The sequence below is a fragment of the Stegostoma tigrinum genome, chromosome 13 (genome assembly GCF_030684315.1).
Source record: "Stegostoma tigrinum isolate sSteTig4 chromosome 13, sSteTig4.hap1, whole genome shotgun sequence".
Classification (NCBI taxonomy): domain Eukaryota; kingdom Metazoa; phylum Chordata; class Chondrichthyes; order Orectolobiformes; family Stegostomatidae; genus Stegostoma; species Stegostoma tigrinum.
In genome coordinates, this window is record NC_081366.1 from 31,966,370 (window position 1) to 31,993,816 (window position 27,447).

A 27,447-nucleotide genomic window follows, 5' to 3' on the forward strand; every position below is an offset into this window, starting at 1 on the left:
GAGGTGTACATGAATGTGGGGTTTGTTTACACAGTGACACAGGCCACCATGTGGTTTTAACGCTATAAAAGCGCAATGGGAGCAGAGTTTGTGAAAGGTACAATATAAATGGAATTCTTTCTGTTCCTTAAGGCAAGTGTGTTAGAAACTAGGTCAGGTTTGCAAGTTAATGTCCTTTATTTCTGCTGTTGTATGTAAGAGTTTGGTAATGCGTTGAAAAAGTCACCACATTTTCTGAGTGGACTGGCCCACATCATGAGATTGTTAACAAATTGGGATTGCAATATCATCTGCTGCAGACAGGACTGCACAGTAGAGCAATTACAAAATGTATCGGAATTTTTTAAAAAACACCGTTACAAAGGCAATAACCTTAATTGTTCAGTGAATTTGCATCTCGGCTTTGTCAATACTGCGGAAAGATAAAACACTCTTGGGTGTCATCGTTGTGTTTGTTTTATTGGTGGTATCCAAAGATTAATGTCTTTTTTCTCCCTGACTACGCTCGGTAACTAACAGTGTATGGAGTTCTCTTCTCAACAATGGAACCGTGAGCTTTATCTGGGATCAGCACGTCGGTTCTTATTTCGTGGAATAAGCGCGGTGAGAGAGCTTTTGCCAATTGTCAATCTTGAATGCACTCTTGATTTTTAAAGCAAGCACCTTATATCACCTGTAAGTTGCTGCTTCTACCGGAAGACAAAGGAATCAGCGGACGTTTGTAGTTTTGACAGTGATATTTGCACGTGTCTGCTATTCATTTGAAAGAATCAGATAATAACATATAACCAGATTACACGTGGCCACCACTCCGTCACAAGCATTACATTGGATTTATTTGATTAGATTCCCTACAATGTGAAAACAGGCCCTTCGGCCCAACAAGTCCACACTGCCGCTTGAAGCATCCCACCCAGACCCATCCCACTATAACCCACACAACCCTGAACACTACGGGCAATTTAGCATGGCCGATCCACCTAGCCTGCACACCTTTGGACTGTGGGAGGAAACCGGAGCACCCAGAGGAAACCCACACAGACACAGGGAGAATGTGCAAACTCCGCACAGACAGTCTCTCGAGGCTGGAATCGAACCCGGGGCCCTGGTGCTGTGAGACTGCAGTGCTAACCGCTGAGCCACCGTGCCGCCCTGCATTGTCCAGGAGTTGGTGCAGGAAATTTTCACACCTGTGCTGCTGTACCTCACCTCACCACCAACTGCCTCCTTCCGGTTCGTTCACATCGCTAATCGGCCAATTTCAAACTGCAGTTCGAGGAGAAAGATTAGCGTATATGTTAACGGGCCTGAGACATGCTGGAGGGGAGTACATTTGGCTGGTTTGGGATACAGGGTGACGCCAACAGCTTGGGTTCAGTTCCCACAAACCCTGTGAGGTTATGATGATGGGCTCTCTTTTACAACCTCTCTCCTCGCCTGAGGCGTGGGCATCCTCGGGTAAAACCACCATGACGAGTTGTATCTCTAATGAGACAGCAACCCAATGGTCAGGTAGAACTATGACGACTTTCCTTATGTAAAACCAGACTCGATTTGATTCCCTGAGCTTAAAGCAAAGCGCAACATCCTTGCACTATTTCCGAATTTAACCAGCCTCCAAACTCATTTTCTATGAATTTTAATTATAACTACACTCTGAGTCATATCATAGCCTCCATGTCTGAATAGACCCACGTGAGATTCAGGCTTCAGACTCCCACTGTGAGGTGTTTGGATCAATTATTAACCAGACCCTTTAATCAGGCAAAGGACAAATAAAGTAATCAGTCGTTTCTGGTAGTTCCAACTTTTCACTTTGGCAATCTCAATTAGAATTCTGGATAATTATCTGTGTTATTCTCTGAAGCCAGAACTGAAAGTGACAACTAATATCAAGTTATAGCATTTGGGAAAGTTGTTCCATCAGACATGGCTCATCAGTACTTTACAGCTTGGCGTCTGTTTCACGGTCTAAGGTTTCTGTTAAAACGAGATGCTTTGTGTTATCAAACAGCCTCACAGGTTGTGCACACGACCATCAATTACTAACACACTGCTCAATAACAACTTAATCATGTGTTTCTAAAATGCAGTTTTCACATCAAATCTCAAACATTAAATCTCTCTGACGCAGATTGGCCGAATTCTCCTGAATAGCAAGGGATAAACTAGAGAGTATCGATTCTCTTTCATATATCCGTTTGTTGAAACTGGGTGATGGTGGTGGGGGGGCGGGGAACACGTTCATTTTCTAAAGATAATTAAAGTCATAGTTGAAATCAAACCTCAGTGCGTTAGCACGCCCATAGCCTGCAAAGTCAAATGATTTCATTGTAGGGTCGCGAAAGTTTAGTCAAACTAAGAGTTCAGGTTGTTATGTTCAGCATGCTATCTTTTATTTCGTTCTACGCAATAGATTTCTGTCTACTGCATTGTAGTGTATGGAAATGGGTGCATTTTACTGAAACTGCCCGGAAACTCTTTATTACGTTTCACCCCACACCCCCTCAAAAAATGCTCAATAGAAAGAATAAAGTGATAAGACTGGCACCGAAAACTTAATCATACAGGCTCGAAGATCTGCCTTAGACTTTAATTGTAGATTTGCAACGGGGCAGATACTCTTGGATTACCAACTTCTGGAAAGCATCAAAAACAAAAATCTATCGTCTTTGGATACAAATGAAAGACATAAAACTGTTTGCTTGAAAAAATACAACCAAGAGGCTTTGTCATTTTTTTTGTCCAGTTAAAATTTGGGGACATCATTTACTCAGGTGTTTATTTGTTTTGGGGAGGACAGTTAAAACTAAAACTTTGCTGAAATTGAAATGTTCCTACACATTGACACCTGTACCTGGATTTCCAGCCATTTGTTTAAAAGATGAACATGACAGGATGGAAGACCATGCCGTGTGTAAATCACACACTTTAACAAGCCCTTACAAATGACCAACACTGACATTTTAGTTCGCCGGTCAATTGAACACAATTTTATACATATAGAACATGTTTCCTTCTCTTTAATTTAAGGGTATTCTTTCTCGTTAATTGGAAAATTATTTCCAATACGGTGTTAAAAAGAGGTGAAAATAAAAGGATTGGTTTAGATTCAAAGAGTCAGAGATGCAGGTTTCCGAGTGGCAACATCTATTAAAAAGGGCGGACACACAGATGGGGAGATAGAGAGACAGAGGCATCGTTTTACATGTAAAACTGCATTTTGGCTGGTTCAAACATAACAAAGAGTTTCCGGGTATTTTTAGTAAGGTCCATGCTTCGCCACAGAATGCTTTCAAGCAGACAGTTCAGGGCCAAAGGATAGAATCAAACTAAAGGCTTGTTGGTGTATAAATTATTCTGACAGCTGTGGAATAAACCATTAATTATTTTGTTTAGAACATCCAACTTCCCTGGGCCTCTGCTACTTAAAAACAGTTTAGCGTGGAACCTGTAGTTTCTTTCTATTCTGTTATATTATTTCCATGAGTGGAAAAGTCATTTATAAATAATTACATAATGTTTTTGGTCTCGGGGCGAGTCCAATATATCAAAGCGATTAGCCGTGTATTGTTCTTTTCTGCAGCTTGTCTCCTTTCAGTTTTACCCATCGTGTCGTCTATCCAAACCTCTTTCTAAATCCATTGTTTTCTCTATTCTTTCTGCTTGTTACAGTCCAAGGACAGTTTTTTTTAGTTCAAGCACTCGCAGCGTGAAGGGGACGACGGCTTCCACAATGTGTAGGCTTTTATTGTACACGTCCACACTCGCTTTCAGTCAGACTTTAGGCTTTGGAGCAACTACTCAGGATTAAAACCCAATGTGAACCCAATGATGATGATTATTAGTTACGGGGGAGAAATGCGCTTCGTTTAATTTCAGGCCGGTTTGTATATAGAGGCGTTTACTTCCCTTTAAAAGCCTTGCTTTCTTAAAGCAATGTAATGGCCTGCATCGATTTAGTGAATTTTCTGCCAAGGTTGACAGAGTATTTATTGATGTGCACAGTACAACGGTAGCACTGATCACCATCTGACTTTTTAAATGCAACTTAATGGTTATTGAATTCTTTCTTTGGATGTCATAAATACTTGGGTATTAGTTCCACGCACTGTTGTTGGCACAGGTTTTTTTTGAGCCAGTACTTTTCGACAACCACATTTTGTGTAGATTGCTCACTACGCCAAGGATATGATTGCTGGCAGATTCTCACGGCCTTGACACGGCTTGTTTAGGGGTGAAGCCTTGCAGAGCCCTGTGCAGCGATTTAAAACGTTAACGATCTGGACAGTCGTGAACTAAGACCGAGTAGGAGGAAGGCGCCAAATTCACATTTAAAATTCATTAACTCGTGTGATTTTGTTTGAAGTTCCAGATTTGCGTACCAATGATCATCCCATGTATTCAGTTCCGAGGAGATTGGCCGATGGGATGGACTACATGAACTGCAAGTATTTATATCGTCACCATCTCTTATCCAAACCCCGCCACTCCACACTCTACCCTCAGTGCACCGAGCCCAACAAAAGGGAAACAACCTAACAGTTCGCGATATCACAATGTCTGCTATTTGTGACAGACCTTGAGGAAAGCAATGAAAATAACCAGGGGTGGGCGTTGGAAGGGGGAGGGATACAGAATGGATACTTGCTGAAAATAACCCGAGCCCAAACAAAAGGCATTTCTGCAAGGTGCGTGCAAATTTAGATTTAGGCACATTGCAGTTTCCAACTGATCATTTCGAGGCAACTCTTATTAATTCAGTGGAGCTGTCTATGGAATGTCACACTTCCCGTTTAAAGAACAACATTGCCAAGGCATACAAAATACAGAAACACGCCAGCCTACATCTTATGTGATGTATCGGACAACACAGGTATATGCAAACAACGCGCGCACACAACACACAAATGCACAAATCCACAAAACATGAAATCATGGAAGCGCCAGTATAGGAAGGGACACGCAAACAAATATGCACGTACATCCATAGAGGCGCCAAAAATAAACATTTACTTGTTGCAGACAAAAGGATCGCCATACATTCTAAGAGCGCACTCAGAGATGCAAACTCAGCGAAGCTTTTAATGGGGTACGTCATTGAGACCATGGCAGAACTTGAGAAATTTGCATGGCAGGTGCTTGATTCTTGTACCCATTTCTTCAGCGAACTTTAATAAGGGATAAACGACCAGGAATTAAAACAACCAGCTCTGGAATAAAAGAACTGCTCAGTTTTATCGCAACCCCTAAAACAACCGTCTACTCCAAACCTTTTGAAACTCCATGAAAGACACATACAAGTTTAACCAACTTGATTTTAAAATTGAATTCTGGAGTACCCAATCATTAATCCAAGGCAGTAATGCGATTACTGCCCCAGAATCTCTGAGTCAGAAAGTCTGGTTGAGTTTAAAATGTTAATCCGTAGCCTAATCCTTCCTTTGGCGTGTTGAAGCGCCAGACCCACAAGAGTTGTTTTTTGTTATTTATACTGCCGTTATAAATACAACTCAGCCGAGACAGAATAGGACCATTACTCCTGAATGGTAATTAATTCCTTACTTCAGTGGACCAATTGTGCAAGTATAGGGCGCTCGACACTATGAGGGCTCCCCTTCATCTTCATCGAAAAAAAACAGGACGCTCATGCTTACAACAGCTATGGAAACCAATTCTTTTGTAGTTTTGTCTCTAGGATCTATGGTTTCACGGGTTCTGTTTTTAAACGTTTGAAAGGACTTGACCGGCTCAGTAGATTTTAATGATTTGCAATCCTTGATGTGTTGGTGGTTCCATGGTTTAGCCTTCATATATCAGTTGCAGAGCTTGCATTGTGTTGGAATTAAGTTGATGTTTATTCAAAAAAAAATAGAAAATAAGGAATACCCGATTTGTAAGCGTACCCTTATGTGTCTAAAGGGATTTATCCAACTAGCTATTAATATGTTTGTGCGTGTTTTTTTTTAATCCACGCAGCATCACCTCAGCGGTTCAAATTAACCATATGGTTGAGAAGAGCAATAACTTGCATTACACAAACAATAGGGAAATTGAGAAGTGGAGGTCAGTCCGTGATCGGGCGATCCTACAAACTCCCTTTCAGTCTGATAAAGCCGTTGTCTGGAGGTAATGATCCAAAATCTCACAGCCTTTATGCATGGTTCATGCTGGAACGTGATTTGTCACACAATCGGAATCTTTGGAGGCAGTTTTTTTTAAAAAAGAAAGTGCCTGTAAGATGGAGATGAGCCATATGTCCACCCATTTAGCATTCTGAAGTGGAAGAACCTGTACTCTATTGCATTCCTACCCACTATTAACTCAAATTCGGAATTTTCTGTCTAAATGTCTAAGTGCTACGGATAGATTACGTAGTTACTCGAGCAGTGTAGACTGTTTGACCTCAATTACTTCAGTGTTAACTTGATCATTTTCGATGACATGTCTTGGTTGTACTTCAGAATCAAACGCATTCAACTTTCTCTCTAACTGTTGCCTTATGAACCAATTGGACTTTCTCGGGGCACGTACAAATCATCAAATCTAACCGCTGCGCTTTACACTCTATTGACACGACTGTAATTGTACCATTGGTATCAAATCTATTTATTGTAATTAATTTTAATTTTGATCTAGAAAGCCTCTCTCTTTTTCAATCAAATGTAGTGAATAGAAATGTCTGTTATACGACCCCACTGGCTCCCATGCATCTTAAGAAATCGGGGAGAATCGGGACATATACCGAAGGCAATAATTCCAAGCCTTGCTATAGACGATACAATTCACTCACAGAGGTGCTTAGGGCCATTTCTGGGTTCACAAGGGGGAAGGAGTTACAGCACTTACATTTCGCTAGCGCCACACAGTAAAATTATATTCGAGGAGCGCAGAGGATTGAAATATCTAAATCAGCGCTTCTGAGTGCAAAATTCAATTCGTCATTCATAAATCGCCCGAAGATTGAAATGAATAGGAAATGAGAATTAAAATGGTGCACTGTCGTTCAAAATGTGATCGCAGACCGGCCTCCGGGCAGACAGTGCACTGAAGAAGTGTCTATCACAGAGTTTAAGTCCATCGTCGTGAAGTTTGAAAGGGGAAAACTGGCGAAAAATATAGACATTTTTTAAATCCACTTTTAATATCCAATAGGCGCTCATTTCAAGCTGCCCACAAAACACGTGTTTGCTATTTTTATGAATTGTCGATTACATTCAGAAGTGAAGAGATGTAAGATAGGATGTTTTATGTGAAACCAATTCTTCATATCTATGTTTGTATAGTCACTCAAATAGTATCAGTAATGGCAACAAAAACAGCAATTGCTGAAAAAAAGTCTCAGCTGGTCTGGCAGCATCTGAGCGGAAGAAAAGTCACCCCCCCCCCCCACGAAACATTACCTCTGATTCCTCTCCACACTTGCCGCCAGATCTAGTGAGTTTTTCCAGCAATTTATGTTTTTTTTGTTTCTGCTTTCCAGCATTCGCAGTTCTTTCGTTTTGTTTTATAAAGAATGAGCGGTGGCTCTGTTTGACAGCATTGTCACCTGTTAGAAGTTGTAGGTTCAAGTCCCGCGTCAGAACTCGAAGACAGACACTACTGCGCTGCTGGCCGTGAATTCTTTCGGATAATGCATTAAACAAGGGCCTCATTCCCTTGCTTGGGTAGATGCAAAAAGTCCGCAGCATTGCTTTGTAGAAGTAGAGGGACGTGCCTGGCTAATATTTATTCCTAGTTTATAAATATTCACTCTTCACGAGGAACCAACTAGCTGGTCTCGATCAGACTGCTGTTGGTGCAACTTGTGTGCATATTGGCAGTTCTGTTTACTATAGTACGACAATGATAGCATTTCAAAAGTACTTTGTTGATTGAAAAGAAGCCTGGGGTGTCCGTGGTCTTGAAAGTTGCTACCTAAACGGACGCCTTTTTAAAAAAAAATGAATGAAGCCGGAGATGCACAAACTGCAATGTTGGTTTATTTCAAAGAATGGTGTGCCATCTACTGGTTATAAACTAAAACCATTTGAACAAAGTGAACGGTGTTCCAGAAGAGCAGAACTCTTGACCACGTTATTTTGCCAGCCATCTGACATATGTCCCTTCAATAGTCCATGCAAAATTACTTCACGGAACCACGGGATCTTTATCAAACAACAATATCCGTGACTGTACCCAGTTTCAGTCTTTGAGAAAAATGCTTCGTCCCTTATATTACTGGTTGGTCACTATGCAACTTGGTCTCTCATACATTAGCAAAAGTGTAAACTTGGCTTAGTAGAAGCACCTCTGTATCCAGATCAGAAAGCTTGGGGTTGAAGTCCGATTCTACGAACTAGAACACGTAATGAAGACTGTTGCTGGGTAAACACTAAAACAGTACTATCAGATAAGCAATCTTTCAGATGACAGACTAAACTGATGTTCTGTATGCTGCCTGTATCCACAAAACTTTGGTATTAAACAAGATCAAACATTAGAATCATAGAATTCCTACAGTGTAGAAACAGGCCATAGTGCTGCAAGTTACTAATTTTAAAAAGTGATACATTTATGAGATAAAATATAGATACAATGATTATAGATAGAGTGTAGATATTTTTAAAGCTGAGAAAATGTTCATTCTGCTGTTGTTGCAGGCCTGTTAGTTCCTTGGATTTTTCTCTTTCTGAATTGCAGAAGGCTGTAAACTTGAAGTCTAAATTCAACAGCTGTGATGTCTCTATATTTGTAATGTTAGAAGTTACCTCATGGGGGATTGGATAGAATAGATTCTGGGAGGGCATGAACACCCCATTAATTCTTTTTTTCTGGCACTTTACACTATGAATAGGAAGATTCTGGAAGGTATTAAAGACCACAGGAAACTTGAACTGCAAATCTACAGATGCTGAAGGGTAGTTGTGTGAGTTGATAAGGTGGTTAAAAGGGCAAATTGGATTTTTGCTCTTATTAGTAAAAGTTATAGAACTCGAGAGCAAGGTGGTTATGCTGGATTTGTATGAAACACTTGTTAGGCTACAACTGGAGCACTGCATGCATTTCTGATCACCACATTGTAGGAAGGATGTGGATGCACTAGAGACCATGCAGAGGAGATTTAGTAGGATGCTGCCTGGCTTGGAGGGTCTGAGCTACAAATAAAGAGTAGACAATCTAGCATTGTATTCCTTGGAGCTGTGAAGGTTGAGAATATACCTGATGAAGGTGTATAAGGTTTTTCCATTAGTAGAGGGGTCAATAATCAGGGGAATTTATTTAAGGAAAGAGATTGAAGGCTAACAGGAGAATTTAAGATAAATTATTTCACTCAGAGAGTGGATAGGAATCTGGTACTCACAGCCTGAAAGGTCAGAAGTGCTTGTAACATTTGATTGGTATTTAAGTATTCACTTGGAAAGCACCTCTGGGGATATGAACCAAAAGCTGGAAAATGCGATTTGTGTAGTCAGATCTTTATTGAATGGTACTCACATGATGGGTTGAATGACCCCCTTTTATGCTTTAAATGTTTATGATTCCAAGAATACACACAATTTTTCTAGACATATGGGTGGCCGATGGAAGACAGCTTTCCCTTACATTTTTAAGTTAGGTCCCTTCTTCGTAGTTGTTCCAAGAGTTTGTACCATTTCAACATTGGATCTTCTGTGTGCTTGCTACTCACGGCTTTCTTTTTTCCATTAATGCCTACAATTTATGTACTGGAATAGATCTGCAGTTAGCTTGCTTGTTGTTCTCTCAGTTTGGAAGTGCCTCTTGCTCGCTTTTCTATCTGAGATAACAAACTAACAATAGATTTACTGAGTGAATAACTTCCATTTTCTGTTTAAAATTTCTTTTTGCTGTTGCAAGGCTGTCATTCAGGTGACTTTTCAGTTCAAGCATAAATATTTGATGTTCTGGTCTACCTTGTCCTTTAAACATTTAACATTTTTCAGCTTCTCTTGGTTCCAAACAAAAGAAATCTTATTTGGGCCTCTCTGGCTGATATCCATTGTTGTGAGGATTTCTTCTCCAATCATTTGAGCTTATCTTTAAGTTCACATTATTTTATCATTATCATGTGGAAGCTGTATTGAGTCATCTGCTTTCAGTAGAGTTTCCTAGGTTTCTGTAACACTGTGCTGTAATGTTCTATGTTCTATGTTCTATTAGTCAGCAACTCTGCAATGGCAGGTATAGTTGATTCTCTTTCTGCCTCTTTTCACTCACTGGGCATGGCATCTGCCCTTTTATGTACCAAATGACTTTGTTTGGATTTTCATCTAAATAACATATTTTCCTCTTTGTTTCCTCCCTGCTTGAAACTTTCCCTGTTTTATTCTGGTGTGGACCTTAGCTGAGCTGCTTCAGCCTTTATAGATTGCATATTCCACTGTAGGGTTTAGAAGCATAGAATCCCTACAGTGTGGAAAGAAATTAAATTATCACCGACCCTCCAAAGAGCCTCTCACCCAGACTCAGTCCCTACTCTATCCCCATTTCTCTGCATTCACTATGGCTAACCCACCCAGCCTGCACACCCCTGGACACTACAGCACTACTTACCATAGACAATCCACATCGCCTGTACATCTTCAAACTTTTGGAGGAAACCAGAACTTGTGGAGGAAACCTAGACAGATTCAGGGAGAATGAGGAAACTCCCCACAGACTGTCATCCAAAGCAGGAATCAAACTGGGTCCCTGGTACTCCAAGGCAGCAGTGCCAGCCACTGAGCCACATGCCACCCATCGCTTCTGAAACATTTTCAGCAATCTCAGATTATTATTACAATTGTTCAGCTTACCCTGTCTTTTTGAACTGGTTTTGAGTTGTGGAGGCTCAATTTCCTCTCCAATTTTTAAGACTTTTTTTGGTTCACACAGCCTGTCAACGAGGTCATTTCCTAACAAGAGGTCAACACCTTGCATGGCTAAGCTTGAAAATAATCTTTATTGTCACTTATCTGGTAATAAGTTCATTCTTTAAGTAAATTTTTATTCATGGAACCTCCCCACTATCTTCGGTTGGTCTTTTGACCATCATTCTTGAATTTTTCCTGTTTCTTTGTGGGAATTCTCGATTCTTCCCACCAGAATTACCTGCATGCACCCAGTATATAGACTATGTTAACCACATTTCCTTGCTCATTGAAATCACTTGGGGCCATTTCCCTTTATAGGCAGAATTCTTGAAGATTTCTGTGCCTTTGTTCATGTTTGCACAAAAGGGTTTCTCCTTTACTAAGTATAGATTTGGATTGTAGGATTACCTGTGGTTCTTTTTGTATGTTGCAATGGTCTTTTATGTGAATTTGTTTGCCGTAATTAAAACAATTATCCTGTAGCTCTGCCTTCTATATTTCTTTTTGCAAAAGTTGGAGATTGGCTTTCTGTTCCTCCCCATGCTTTTCCTTAATTTTAGGATTCAATCATTTTCCTCTGTCTACCTGTTCTCTTTCTCCTGCGGAGACAAACTATTCAACCCATGCCTGCTATGAGTCAGTGTCTGTAGGTTAGCTCAGAGTCCTCAATCTTCACAATAGCTGTTTACGCTGAGGTAACTTCCTGTTTCTCAAGGGGCATTTCACTATTGCATGAGAAATTTTTTTTGAACTCGTCTAACAGAACCAATTACCTTAATCCCTTGCAAACACACTATTTTTGAAGATTAAAATTGCCAGTCTCAGAGGACTGTTTCTCATTAGAGAGAGGTGATTCATAGTGAGTTTAACTCAGGTGAGAGGTGAGGATGAGATGGTGAGACCCTTATGACAATCTCAGCCAGTGTAGGAATTGATTTGGTGCTGTTGGCATCACTTTGCTTCACAACCCACAGTTGGTCAACTGACTGCTGACTTTTTTTTCGAAGGCCTTGCTTCTCAACTTTGCCCCTCACCTGAGGTGTAGTGACCCTCAGGTTAAGCTGACTGCTAATCATCTCTCTCTCCCTCCAATGAGAAAACAGCCCTATAGCAGTCTGGTACAATGATAACTTTGAACAAAAACCCATCACTTGATTACAATCTGTTTGATTCTCGAAAATTCTAGCAATGTTTATGTAGGTTTCCTTTATAACTTTCAGAGGAGATTTTTTTCTCCAGGCTTTCAAGCTGCCCTTGGCCTCTATTTCTTTGTGTTTGTGTCTTCAAGTTTGCAAGCATAGGAATAGGGAAACAGCAGTGAGCAACTAAGGCCATTGAGTGTGCCCCACAATTTAAAATGATCATTGCTAATCAAACACTTCAAAATATTTTCTAATCAACCTGAGCAGAGATGTTATGACACAACTCTGGAGGGGGCGGAACTTGAACCCAAACCTAATGGTAAGGACTCTACAACTGTGCCACAAAGAGTCCCAATCACGCAGTTCAATGCTTTTACCCAAATTATCCCCACGACCTTTTATGCCATTGATAATCAGAAATCTACTAATCTCCAATTTAAATTTTCTAAAGACTGAACTCCCACATCTTAACTGCATTCACCCTAATTGTCCCTTTAATTATTTTGGATGTTTAAATGAATTTATCTCTTACCCTTTGAAGCTCCAGAGAACACAGACCCAGATTACCCAATCTCTTTTCATAGGAACTCTCAACATCTTGGGAACGAGTCTAGTGAACTTGCGTTGCACTCCTTCTAAAGTAATGATATCCTTCCTGGGCCAAGGAGGTTCAAACTCCATATAGTGTTCGAAGTGTGATTAAACAGGAAGATGGCCACTATGGGAGGCTGGATTCAAGTTCCGCCCGCTCCAGAGTTGTGTATCTCCGTCCCCCCTCTGTCTCGTTTGGTGGCGTTGGAAGGCGACCAACAACCCAGTAAGTCGACTGGAGCCAGGATCCCTTCAGTTGACGTCCAGAGTCAAAGGTGGCGAGGGATCCGTGTGGCATGGCCCTCTCCAGCTCGGAGATAGCAGACACAGAAGCAATGGCACCGGCGATTGCAGAAGAGGAGCACATTATCAGAACCCAGGGGATGATGTCAGGCAGCTGTAACTAGAGGAGTTGTAAGGGTGAAATCTATGGAGAGGGAAAGGTGAACAGTTGAAGCTGCTCCAGTTTTAGTAATATCAATGTAATATTAATTTATTCAGTAGTTTAACATTAAAACCAAGGTAGGAGGTAGAGGATGGTGGTGGAGGGTTACTTTTTAGACTGGAGGTCTGTGACCACTAGTGTGTCACAAGGATTGTTGCTGGGTTCACTGTTTTTCATCATTTATATATATATATGATTTGGATGTGAACACAGGAGATATGGTTAGTAAGTTTGCAGATGAATTGGTGGTGTAGCTGACAGCAAAGAAAGTTACCTCAGAGTACAGGGACCTTGATCTTATGGGTCAACAGGTTGAGGAGTGGCAGACAGAGGTTTATCTAGGTAAATGTGAGCTGCTACACTTTGCAGGGCAAATAAGAGCATGACTTATACACTTAATGGAAAGGTCCTGGGGAGTGTGGCTGAAGAAAGAGACCTTGGAGTGCAAGTTCATCGTTCCTTGAAAGTAGAATCACAGGTAGACTGGGTAGAGAAGGTGTTTAGTACGCTTGCCTTTATTGGTCAGTGCATTGAGTAGAGAGGTTGGGAGGTCATATTGTGGCTGTACGGGACATTGATTAGGCCACTTCTGGAATAGTGCATTTAGTTCTGGTCTCCCAGCTACAGAAAAATTGTTGTTAAACTTGAAAGGATTCAGAGAAGATTTAAAAGGGTGTTGCCAAGGTTGGAGGATTTGAGCTATAGGGAAAGGCTGAATAGGCTGGGGCTATTCGCCCTGGGCTGAGGGGTGACCGGATAGATGTTTATAAAATCATGAGGAGCAATTGTAGGGCAGATAGTCAAAGTCTTTTCCCCAGGGTAGGGGAGTCTAAAGCTAGAGGGCACAGGTTTAAGGTGAGAAGGGAAAGATTTAAAAGGGACCTAAGGGGCAACCTTTTCATGTTGAGGGTGGTGCATGAACGGAATGAGCTGCCAGAGGAAATGGTAAATGCTGGTACAATTACAGCAAAAGATATCTGGACAGGTATATGAATAGGAATGGTTTACAAGGATATGTTAGCAAATGAAATTTGGTTAATTTAGGATATCTGGTTGGCATGAATGAGGTGGACCAGAGGGTCTGTTTCAGTGTTGTACATCTCTATGATTTTGTACAATCTGTGTTGTCATATATTCTGTAATCCAAGATGGTGCCAGAACGTGGCAACATTATCCAGTTTTCGCTGTAGCTAGGTATGAGTGAAAGCAGGTAAGACCTGAATCAATTCTTCTGGCTCAAAGGCACTGTATTACTACAGGCCATCAGTCTAATATTGCTGCAGGCATGTTACTGGCTTGAAGATTCCCTTTCCAAATTGGAGAGGTTGAAATTTGGAAGTCTGAATTCATTAGCTGCGATGGCTTCTGAAGTCGAATTGTTTGGTATTGTTCCCACAGGGGATTGAGAAACACAGATTCAAGGAGGGCTTGAGGCCACCTCTACTTCACTTTGATGGCTTTGCAGGTTGCGAACTTTGACTGCTTGCTCATTACAGCAGCTCTTAGTTGATTTACTTTGTTTCCGTCTCCCTGTTGAGGACCCTGTCCATGATGATGTCATTCCAAGTTCCTCTCAGTGTTCTGTCATAGTCTGTACTATACAAATCAATATTTGGGGGAGCTGCAGTGCTAACCTTTGATGGATCATTGTTCCACAAAACAAAGTCAATTATGCAGGAATTCCCTTGTGATCTCTTGTTACCCCTCGGAAGCATTGCATTCTCTAGATTGAAAAAGACCCATTTTGTTGTCCAAGGGTTCATCACGTTCTGTACGTTCCCATTGTAGTTGAAGCTGTAGTAACACATCAGGCTGTATGCCTTTATGGCTGAAGTAAATCACGAGGGACAATCTTGTGGTTCCTGGGAGCAATTTTGCAGGCTTCCAGGTCCATTTAAAGGGAGATTAGCCACATTTACAAAAATGTGTGGTATTTTCACACTGTCATGACAGTATCCTTCCAAATCCTATTGGAAGAATGAAATAAATTTCTTATATAAATTTAAAGCAGGAGGTTAGGAAGCAAATCTAAAACATGCATGGGAGTCACGCCTTTAGACAAACTGACTACCAGTGAAAAACTAAAGCAGTGTTCTTCTTTAAACAATAAGGACCCATTTTATACAACAAACCATTATTTTCTTGACCAGTCTATGCTGAACATCATCCCAAACTATACTACTCTCACTTGCCTGCTCCTGGCCAATATCCCTCCAAACATTTGCTATTCATGCAATTATCTAAATGTCTTTTAAATGCTGTAATTGCACTAACATCCACCATTACCTCAGGAAGTTCATACTTTGTGCGAACCAGCTCCTGCGTTAAAAAATACCCTTATGTTGTTTTTAAATCTCTTTCCTCTAACCTTAAAAATGTGGGCCCTAGTCAGGAAATCCCTCATCCTCAAGAAAAGACAAATAATATTAACCCTGTCTATACCTCTCACTATTTTATAAACTTCTACTAGGTCGCCTCTCAACCTGCTATGTTCCAGTGAAAAAAGTCTTTTTTAAACAATTTGACACAGTGGTACCTTTCAGAACAAATAGGTTTTCATGAACATTAGGGTGTTTATGAGTGAGCAGGTAACCAGTTGTGCATCACAGTTTCTGTTAGGAGTCATAGTGAATTTAAGCCTCTCAATATAGTAGAGAAAGAGATTTTTCTCTGGGGTGAGTACTGTACAAAGAATGCTTTTCTGTATTGTGCGCTTTTTTAAGGATCTGTAAAGTAGTGTTTTTGAGATTAGTGGGATTATATTTTGCTGTGTGTTTCAAAATCTTTAAACTGGTGTTATTTGTAAGTAGCTTCAGTTTATTTTCTCGTATGTTTCTTTTCTTGTAAAACAACTCCAGTTTTTTATTCGAGATAATGGGAACTGCAGATGCTGGAGAATTCCAAGATAATAAAATGTGAGGCTGGATGAACACAGCAGGCCAAGCAGCATCTCAGGAGCACAAAAGCTGACGTTTCGGGCCTAGGGTCTAGGCCCGAAACGTCAGCTTTTGTGCTCCTGAGATGCTGCTTGGCCTGCTGTGTTCATCCAGCCTCACATTTTATTATCCAGTTTTTTAATTTCAAATTTGCAGCATTTTATGCTTATGTTGCAGTGAGAAACCACATCATTAAAGCCAAAGCAGAACAAAATATGATCTATCAAGTGAGATTTCTGTTGGGGATCAGATGTCCAGGAAGAAAACATCAGCTGGGATCATAACAACTGAGACGCATATTTTGTCTGTTATTCCACAGAAGGGATTGAAATAGTTTTTTTTTCTCCATGGCTCTCATTCTAATACAGGGTGAACATAGGATGAAGAAATCTCAAGAATGTTTTCCCATTCAATGAGATCATAATGATTTGTATCTGAAATCTGTCTAGTCACTTTTTATACTTATTTCTTGATAGTCACTACAATTAGTAATCTGTCAAAGTAATGCTTGAGAATATCAATTCGCCCAATATCTACAGCCTTTTGGGAGAGAGAATTCCTGATCTCATCTATCCATTGTGTAAAAAAAGATTTTCCCTGATTGCCCTCCTCAATAGCTCTAAATTTTAAATTGTTGCCGTTGGTTCTGTTTAACCCATCAGCAACAATAATCACTTGGAATTTGCTCATTTCATTATTTTAATCTCTGCAATTACCTTATCCATCAGCCTTTGAAACTCAACTAGGATTCGACCTAAGTTCTGCAAATGCTGTTGTAAGTGAATTTATTAAATCTTGGTAGTTATTTTTGGATCAGTAATATACTTCTGCCGATACTGTTACATACTTCCTGAGATGTAGTGACCAAAACTGCCTGTAATATTTCAAATGAAGTGTGAAGAAGGCGTTGTATAACAAAACATGAATTCTTCACATTCTAATTCAAATCGACATTAAGATAGTCTTTTTGATATATTTGTGTCTGTACATTAAACTTGAGTACTTTGAGCACCTGGACACCCAAATCCCTTTCCTTGTGGCTCCATAATGAACATATTCTGATTTATCTTCCTTGCGTCTATAGTGGATGATCTCATACTTCGCTCCTTTGAATTCTGTTTCTCATCTTTTTGTTCCTTTTCTCAAGATATGTTTTGGTGGAAGTTCCTTCTCTCATTTCAACAAATTACTAAGTCTTCAACATGAATGTCAACTTTTAATTCCTTCACCCAAGTTACTTTTGGAAACGTTGAAAAGCTGAGTGGCCAGTTCAAATCTCTGGGCACTCTCATTTCATTGTATTCCCAACCTACCATCAGAATTATAATGATATTACACTCATAATCTGAAAATGCCACAAGCATATAGGTATTTAATGCAGCATCTGTGCTTCCACCCAATACTGTACACCTAAAGCTGTATGTGACAGTTACACTCAGCTCCCACCTCTCAGCTCATATTTTATATTATTCTTTGTGTCTCTGTAAAGGAACAGAAGCAAATTTCACAAAAGTGATTTCTAGGAAGATCGCAGACGTTTGGCCTAAGATGGTCAATTGTGTAGATTAGGCTTATATTCCATAACATTGAGAAGAATGAGAGTGACCTCAGTGAAATATCTAAAATTCTTAAGGTGCTCAATAGGATAAATGCTGGAAGGATGATTCCCTTGACTAGGAAGTCTGCTGCGTGTGGTAACCCCTCAGAACGAGGATGGTAAGAACCTGTGCATGGAAGCTTTTGAATTGTAGCTACCACAAGGTTATCGCTGACCAGCAAATTCTGTTGTTCTTGCCATTTGTCATCGGTTTAATGGGAATATTTGCAACTTGCTAATCAACCTGTTTAGTCAGCTTATAGCAAATCTTCGGTGGTCGTCAAGACCTGAATTGAGGCTTAAACCTAAAGCTTCTAGCCCTGAAGTAGGGATGCTACCACTGCGCCACAAGACATCTAAACAAGAAACCTAGTAGAAGGATTTATTATCACAGAATCAGGCATATTTCAGACTGAGATAAGGATATACTTCTTCACTCAAAAAGTTATGAATCTTAGGAATTCTCTGCTACACTGAGTAATGGATGTTCAGCTGTTAACCATGTTCAAGACAAAAAATAATATAAATTTTGGGATACTAAGGGACTCTCAAATATGGGAGTCGAGCACAAAGGTGGATTTGACGTTGAAGGTCAACCATTAAATTATTAAATGATGTAGCAAGCACAAAGAAAGAAGTTACTGGAAAAGCTCAGCAGGCCTGGCAGCCTCTACAAAGAAAAAAGTCAGAGTTTTCATCACAGATGCTGCCAGACCTGCTGAACTTTTCCAGCAGCTTCTGTTTTTGTTCCTGATTTACACCATCCGCAGTTCTTTCAGTTTTTGGGAAGCACAAAGAACTGAATGGCCTACGCAGATCAGATAGTCTACTCTATTTATACCTACTATGCGTTCTTCTACATATCAACCAATTACTCACTAATGACAGATAGTTATCTTCAATTTTATGCACTTTTACTTAGTAATCATTGGTTTGGAACCATGTCTAATGGCTTCTGGATGTCTCTATAGTGTTTGGTACATTACAACTTCGGCTGCAACTGTTTACAACGTATACTAATGACTTTGAGGAAGGAAGTGAATATAATGTAGCCAAATTTGCAGACAACACAAAAGTAGGTGGAAGGGCAGGCTATGAGAGGGATATAAACAGTTTACAGAGAACAATAGGTTAAATAAATAGGCAAGAAGTTGGCAAATGGGTATCATGTGGAAAATTGTAAAATTGTGCATTTTGAAAGGGAGAACAAAAGATCTGAATATTATTTAGATGGAAAAAAACCTCAGAAAATGCAAACACAAAGGGACTTGTGGGTATATGCACATGAAACACAGAAAACCAGCACATAGGTGCAACAGGTTATCAGCAAGGCTAATAATAGGTTAGATAAAATGGTGTGAAGCTGGATTTCCGAGATAAAACAGTGTGAAGCAGAATTTTCACTCCACTGCGAAACCTTCTCCAGCATCGACAGCTCCTACTACCTCTGTAATAATATGTTTGCCATTTTTACAGGATGTTGGAGTATAAGAGTGGGGAAGACTTACTGCAACTGTACAAGGCGCTGGTGAGACCATATCTAGGGAACTGTGAGCAGTTTTGGCCCCCTTATTTAAGAAAATATATTATTTAACTGAAAGCAGTTCAGAGAAAGTTCACTAGGATGTCCCTAGTATGGTGGATAGATTTGACACAGTGTAGAGTTGGAAAACAAGCAGGTCAGGCAGAATCAGAAGAGTGGGAAAGTTGATGTTTCGGGTTGGGACACTTCTTCAGAACTCCATGGCAGCAGATTAAATAGGTTGGGATTCTACTCATTGGAGTTTAGAAGAATGAGAAGTGATCTCATTGAGACATATAGGATTGTTAAGGGACTTCATAGGGTACATGCTGAGAGGATGTTTCCCCTCATGGGAAAGTCTAAAACCAGAAGATATAGTTTCAGAATTATGGAGTGCCAATTTATGACTGAGATAAGGAGGAATTCCTTCTCTTCAGAGGGTTGTGCATCCCTAGAACTCCTTGTCACAGAGAGCTCTTGGGAAGAGTCCCTGTGTGTATTTAAGGCTAAGATACATAGATTCTTAATTAGTACGGGAATCAAGGGTGATGGGAAAAATACAGGAAAGCAGGCACGAGGAATGTCAGCCATGATCCTATCAAATGGCGGAGCATGCTAAAGGGTTTCTGCTTCTGTTTCTATTTCTTATTATTTAACTGGTTTGAATATGCTGAGGTTGGGCGTATCATAAATATATCTTAGTTGCCTTCTTATTTACAATGCTATCGATCATGTCAAAATTTCATTGGATTAATAAGACGACCCACATTTTACAAAACAATTCTGACTTTCTTCAAAAAATTCATATTTGTCCAAGGAATCAGACTCTGTCCTTATTGACAGATTCAAATAACTCACTTTTCGCTGATATTAAACTGGCAGGTTTCTCATTTCCTTGGGCATTGCTGTTTCTTTTTCAAAAATAAAGCAGACTTGGAGCATTTAGCACAACTGACTGTGAAAACTCTTAAACTCTATACATTCCACGGAAACTCTTTGCTAGGTGGGTGAGTGACGGATGGCTGGTTTGAGTAGGGTGGGTAGGTGGTCAAAGCAGCCAGGTGGGTAAGCTAAAGTGTCAAGTGGATGAGGTGTTTGAGGTTGTTATATAGGTGATAGGTAGATCGAGGTTAATTGGGTCAGGTCGAAAGAACGTACTAGATCGAAGCTAGTCAGGTTGGTTTGGGGGCAGAATTGAGGTTTCTGCAGGTAGTCGAAGAATCAAGGGGTAGTTGAGGGACGAGATGAGTATCAGAGCATCAGGACCAGTGATTGGATGGTCAGCTGTACCTTTGCCAGAAATTCAATTTGTCTAACATTTCCTGGGGAACTATTCAACTAAGTCAGTCAGAACCATCTGAGGCCTCAGCCTCTAGGATCAAATCATTGACTTTTTGGGAGGTGCCATTGGGAAGGAGACTTGCCCATTGGAAGGTCAAGCTTCTCAGCTAATTCCCATGACATCCTTGCATCGGCAGATCATGCAGTATATGTATGACTCGTCTCTGACCACCCAGAGACCGAAAGAAATGGGCCATGATTTTTGGTAGCCTGTTGCGTGAAGACCATACCTTGAGATTTTTCTCTGTTTTTGACAGTGGTCTGAAATGGAAAAAGAATTAGAAAATGGCTGAGGAAGGAATGGTGTGCTTTTTATAAAAACAAGACACTGAAACTGATTGTAAGTCATGTTTAGACTGCTACTTTGCTCAAACAGTTGGAGATGCTGTTTGTGGATGTGCTGGCACCAGGAGCTGTGTACAAAGTGAAATGTTGGCTGACAACAGATTGCTGATACGGAAAACCCTGCGGACTGGGGCCATTAATTTACATTTCAAAATATTTGTCTCCTCCACTCTTAGCATGTTTTTTGTTTGTCCGTATGTGTTTGTAAGGGAAATTTTTCAGTGGGAGGTTAGATCTTTAATAATTAGCATTATATGACAACAGATTATTGTAGTTTACCTTAATTTAGAAGCTATATATTGTTAAGTCTGTACCTGGAACCATTCAACAGACAATTTGGTGAGTTGGAGAACCACAGCACTTGGGTTTAGTGAAAATATTAGTGGGGACATTGGAGTCAGGTAATACTGGGTTACAATTAAAACAGCTTGTACATGATAAGGAAAAGAAATAATTAGAGATAGCAGAAAAAGATAGGAAATGTGAAATGGAAGTGTAAAGAATAGAGATGGGATAACGGGAAGTATAATTGCAAGAGGCAAAGTGAGAGAATATGAATATTGATTTAAATTGATGCCGTTGAAACAGGAGAGTTCAGATGCCGATAGAAGCCCTGGGTGGGGTGGGGGTGTGGGGGAGAATCTGAGTCATAATCTAAAGTCCAGTAAGAAAATGTTTGGGCTTGTCCAGACCCTCCCAAAACATGGAGGAAAGGATGTGAAGGTATTATTTCTGTAATTTGAGAAGGTAGTGAGACGAATGTATTGGACAAAAGAAGACTTGACACTGCTCAGTGAAATGTAAGAGTGTTTTGAGCTTTAGAACATTGTGATAAGAAAATAGGCATTAATAGATATCCGCAGGATGCTGTAGACCCTGATAATGATTCTGCTTATGCCAAAGAATTGGCTCATGAAAAAAGAGGAACAGGTCCAGGTGTATAGTTGGAGACGGATTTGTTTGACACATTTTCACAGATGATTATTTGGAATTACCAACCCTTACTTATATGTATGTACCTCACTGACTGCTTAATTAAAGTCCCTGCACCAGACAGCTGGAGAAAACATTTTAACCCTGAGCCACTGTATCAGCAGATTCCCTGTTCACCATTTTACAAGTAAACCAAGTAATAGGCAGTCCCTACATGAGATTTCTCGGTGATTTAATAGAATGATTTACAATAAAATGTATTGACTTGACACAATCCTTGGTGCAACTGCAAACATTTTCTTAGACCATTCTAACATACCATTTATGATTAAATATTCAAGAAGATTTGTAGCTCGGCTTGTGGATGACTTTGTAGACATGCTCGCTGAGCCGATGGGTTTGGTGTCAAATGTTTCATCACCCTGCTGGGTAACATTGTCAGTGTGCCTTCGATGAAACATTGATGTTCTTTTGTGAATTTTATCCCAGCGAGAATCAAGTAGGCAGGCTCCCCAGGACACCGACAACATCAGTTAACGACACCACCCTGAAACTACTAGACCTGCGCCTCACGACCCACTTCACCTTGAACAACAGCATATACAAACAAATCAACAGAACACCAATGGGATTCCCAATATCAGGACTGATTGCAGAAGCAGCAACACAAAGATTAGAATGGACAGTGCTCCCCAAACTCATTTCGTTTAAGTCCATTTGAGGACTGGGATCTCCAAGGTGTGGGAAGCTGTTCAAAATTATTATGAAACTCTTTGGACTGGAGCCAAATTTTCTTTCAGATCTTCAATTCCTAGGGTAGACACAGGACAGTCTGAAATGTTGTTATTGGCACCGTAGCATTCTGATACTAAATAGATGACAGCCTCAATGGAGAATAGATGATGTTATCTTCCTGTGTTGTTGCTGCAAGAGGAAACAGTCTCACAGGCACCAGTACAGTTGTACTTTTGTTCTTAAAAGTGTATTCTAGCTATCAGCAATATATGGAAGAGCTGATCTCACAGCATCAGAAAAATATATACATTCAGATAATTAACTAAATAATCTAAATCCTTCCAAGATCCTTATCTGTACATTGAAAATTCATTGGCATTAACTTTTGCAGAGTGTTTCCCAAAATCTATGCCATTCAATGCCTCTAATGAGTCTAAGCGTATATATTGTTATAACGCAAAGAAACACAACAATTTCTGCGCACAATAAAGTTCCACAAACAGTAACAGAATCATAACTTTACTGATATTGTTTACGTGACAAATTTCAGGAAAGAAAATAGGACAACAGCTTACTGTACCGCGTCAATTGCATTTGAATCCTTTACTCTCATTTAGTGGGGGAAGGTAGACCTTTAGTTTCCTCTATCAATTGAAGGGTAATGTCTATAATAATGCAGCACTCTTTCAGCTCTGGAGTGTAAAGCTTGGTTATGAGCTTAAGTCATAGATTGAGCCTTCAGTCCACAATCACAGCATTGTGATTCAGAGATGACATTGAGCCAAGGCCTACACAAATCATGCTGAGGCTGATATAGTGTTTGTATAATTAAAATTCGACATGTTTTTCATTTCTTTTAGGACTGCCATATAATGTTAAATGAGCTTGATTATTATTGATCATGTTTTAGAGCAAATTATTTTCCTTGGTGGTCAATTTGTGATCTTGAGTGATGGTCAGTATTGGAAATAAAATGTCACAGTGATTTGGCGGTGGGGCAATCATCCAGTTGTGTGTAAGAGCACCTCTGGATATGTATAAAAAGATGTGATCTTGAGGTCTTTTGTAGTGCAGTTGTAGCATCCTTTACACTGAGCCAGGAGGCCTGGGATCAATACACTGCAGAGGCATGACATAACATCTCTGAAGAGGTTGATTAGAAAGTATCAAGATGTGATGTTGATACGTACATAAGAAAAAGTGAACTTGAACTGGAATACCAGTTTTGCTCGCACTTAGTGGAAGATACCATCTTGCTAAATGAGCAGAAACAAATGCTAGAAACCACTATCTGAATATTCAGTAAGGGGCTGATTACAATCTAAAATTCCAGCTAATGCTTATTAAAGAGGCTACATTTGATGGCCAGTGTTTTTCTTAGCATCCTCTCCTGACAGAAATACGCTACTAGGGTGTAAAGATGATAATGATGTCATTTCTAGTGTTTCTTAAAGAGAAAGTTACCATTTCAGTTAACTTATTGAATCATGAAGATGCCAGGTGAAATTCATTGGGAAACTTTCTAAGACATTATTTTCCAGACTTCATGAAGATGCAAAAAAGGCACTCTGCTACTTCATCTAATTGGGCACGTCATAGAAATCTCCATGAGAAAGGGACTCAATGCTTGGCCATGAGCATTTCAATGGGGTCTTTTCCTTGATCCTCCAGCAGGACCTCCAGTCTTGTATCCAAAATCCTGTGCAGCCTCTCTCTTGGTTTGAACCGTTGTGCAATATCTTAGCAAAAGCACCACACATGTCCAATGGAAATAAACTCAAGGATACCACGTTAAATTCTCCATGGAAGTTGTTCATTTGAATTTTGAGTTTGCCAGTTTTTGCTTTTGCATGTCCTAGCAAGCTCAAATTAAGTTATTTGGCAATTAGGATCAAAATTGTTCACTGCATCCAACCTTTCAAATCAGCAAGCCCTAATAGCCCTACTCCTACTTATCACAAGCTGTCATTTGATTAATGGACTATACATCTCTTAAATTCTATCATCATAAAATAAGAAGGATTCGGGCGTTTTACTGTGCCCAGGTTCAAATCCCACCTTTTCTATGAAGGTGTCGTAACGTATTTGAACAGTTGGAGTAAACAAAATCTACAGGGGTACATGTTTAATTCTGCATTTGCACACTAGATGGCAGCCCGTGCCAACTTAAGAGTTACCATTATGTTTCAAAGTATCTTTTGAAGAACAAGTTAAACAAACTGATACATCCATGTTAAATCGTGGATTAGCAAATAGTTGGAGGAGCTGTAGACTTGTCAGTGAGAAGGACATCACAGGTTAGACCCTATTTAAATTGAATAGGAACCTATAGAAAGATTAAATTTTCATACTTCCATTCATCTTCAGGGCAATTACTGATTTAGTTACTAAATTTGATATTTAAACAGATGAAAGCAGCTCAGTTAGAGGCACATTGTATCATTTATCTAAATATTGCAAGGTGCATTTCATAACTATAAATATGACTAGACGTGGTTTAAAAATTCTTCCTACTCAAGCTGACCTCTACTATTGAAAACAAAACTAATCATGCTAACAAACTCAAATGTTCAAATATTGTTATTGTCACTATAATAATTTTTACAAAATGTTTTTCTTTCAATATTTTTAAAAGAATATATGTAACAATGCATGGGGCAAGCTAGATACCTACTGGGGCTTCAGTTGCTTTAAATTGTGCATAGAGTGTGTATTTAATGAATATAATGAATGCTTGCATTAATTTTACATGTAAATTTGACAAAATCCTGTTCTTTACAATTGAGGATGAAGTTTGATCCAGGATAGCTTCTCAAGCTGGTAGCAATATGCAGAGGGCTAGCCTTAACTTTTATCAGCACTCACAGGTTTGTCAATTTGCCATTAAGTCATTTAGCTGTTAGAAGGATGGCCTTGTGGTGGAGAGGAGTGGTTGCTAGTGTAAATGAGTTTCTGATGGATTTAAAAATGCACTATTTGAAAGTTTATTTTCTATCAACTAACATGAATCTGATCAATATCGAAGAAGAATAAGGAAATACTCAAAAACAAAGCATTACAAATCTGGAAAGGTGGGTGACTGGTAAGTGGTGGAGGTGCTGGTTAGCTCAGATGTCCAGACAGTTAGCATGTGTATCAGATTAGTCTCAACAACACAGGGCTTGATCTCTATTCTGGCTGAAATTTCTGGCATCCACAGCCCTTTGTGTTTATTGAATTTGATTCAAGGCATTTGGCCTGCTTCCTTGCTCCACAATCACAGAATTTTTGGTTCAGAAAGTAATTGCTAAAGCTCTGCTTCAGACAGAAAACTCAAAATATAAGACAAGATACACTATGTCTGTCAGCTAGGTATCTGTGTTGGCTCCAAAATGAAACACCACATATTCTGGACAATAAAATGTGAGGCTGGGTGAACACAGCAGGCCCAGCAGCATCTCAGGAGCACAAAAGCTGAAGTTTCGGGCCTAGACGCTTCATCAGAGAGGGGGATAGGGTGAGGGTTCTGGAATAAATAGGAAGAGAGGGGGAGGCAGACCGAAGATGGAGAGAAAAGAAGATAGGTGGAGAGGAGAGTATAGGTGGGGAAGTAGGGAGGGGATGGGTCAGCCCAGGGAAGACGGACAGGTCAAGGAGGTGGGATGAGGTTAGTAGGTAGGAGATGGAGGTGCGGTTTGGGGTGGGAGGAAGGGATGGGTGAGAGGAAGAACAGGTTAGGGAGGCAGAGACTGGTTGGACTGGTTTTGGGATGCAGTGGGTGGAGGGGAAGAGCTGGGCTGGTCGTGTGGTGCAGTGGGGGGGGGGGAGGGGTCGAACTGGGCTGGTTTTGGGATGCGGTGGGGAAAGGGGAGATTTTGAAGCTGGTGAAGTCCACATTGATATCATTGGGCTGCAGGGTTCCCAAGCGGAACATGAGTTGCTGTTCCTGCAACCTTCGGGTGGCATCATTGTGGCACTGCAGGAGGCCCATGATGGACATATCATCGAAAGAATGGGAGGGGGAGTTGAAATGGTTTGCGACTGGGAGGTGCAGTTGTTTATTGCGAACCGAGCGGAGGTGTTCTGCAAAGCGGTCCCCAAGCCTCCGCTTGGTTTCCCCAATGTAGAGGAAGCCACACTGGGTACAGTGGATGCAGTATACCACGTTGGCAGATGTGCAGGTGAACCTCTGCTTAATATGGAAAGTCATCTTGGGGCCTGGGATAGGGGTGAGGGAGGAGGTGTGGGGGCAAGTGTAGCATTTCCTGCGGTTGCAGGGGAAGGTGCCGGGTGTGGTGGGATGCTTGAAATGGACATCAGCCCACCGACTTCCACAGCTACCTAGAATACACCTCCTCCCACCCACCCTCCTGCAAAAATTCCATCCCCTGTTCCCAGTTCCTCCGCCTCCGCCGCATCTGCTCCCAGGATGAGGCATTCCACTCCCGCACATCCCAGATGTCCCAGTTCTTCAAGGGCCACAACATTCCCCGCAACAGTGGTTGAGAACGCCCTTGACCGCGTCTCCCACATTTCCCGCAACACATCCCTCACACCCCGCCCCCACCACAACCGCCCAAAGAGGATCCCCCTCGTTCTCACACACCACCCCACCAACCTCCGGATACAACGCATCATCCTCTGACACTTCCGCCATCTACAATCCGACCCCACCACCCAAGACATTTTCCATCCCCACCCCTGTCTGCTTTCCGGAGAGACCACTCTCTCTGTGACTCCCTTGTTCGCTCCACACTGCCCTCCAACCCCACCACACCCGGCACCTTCCCCTGCAACCGCAGGAAATGCTACACTTGCCCCCACACCTCCTCCCTCACCCCTAACCCAGGCCCCAAGATGACTTTCCATATTAAGCAGAGGTTCACCTGCACATCTGCCAACGTGGTATACTGCATCCACTGTACCCAGTGTGGCTTTCTCTACATTGGGGAAACCAAGCGGAGGCTTGGGGACCGCTTTGCAGAACACCTCCGCTCGGTTCGCAATAAACAACTGCACCTCCCAGTC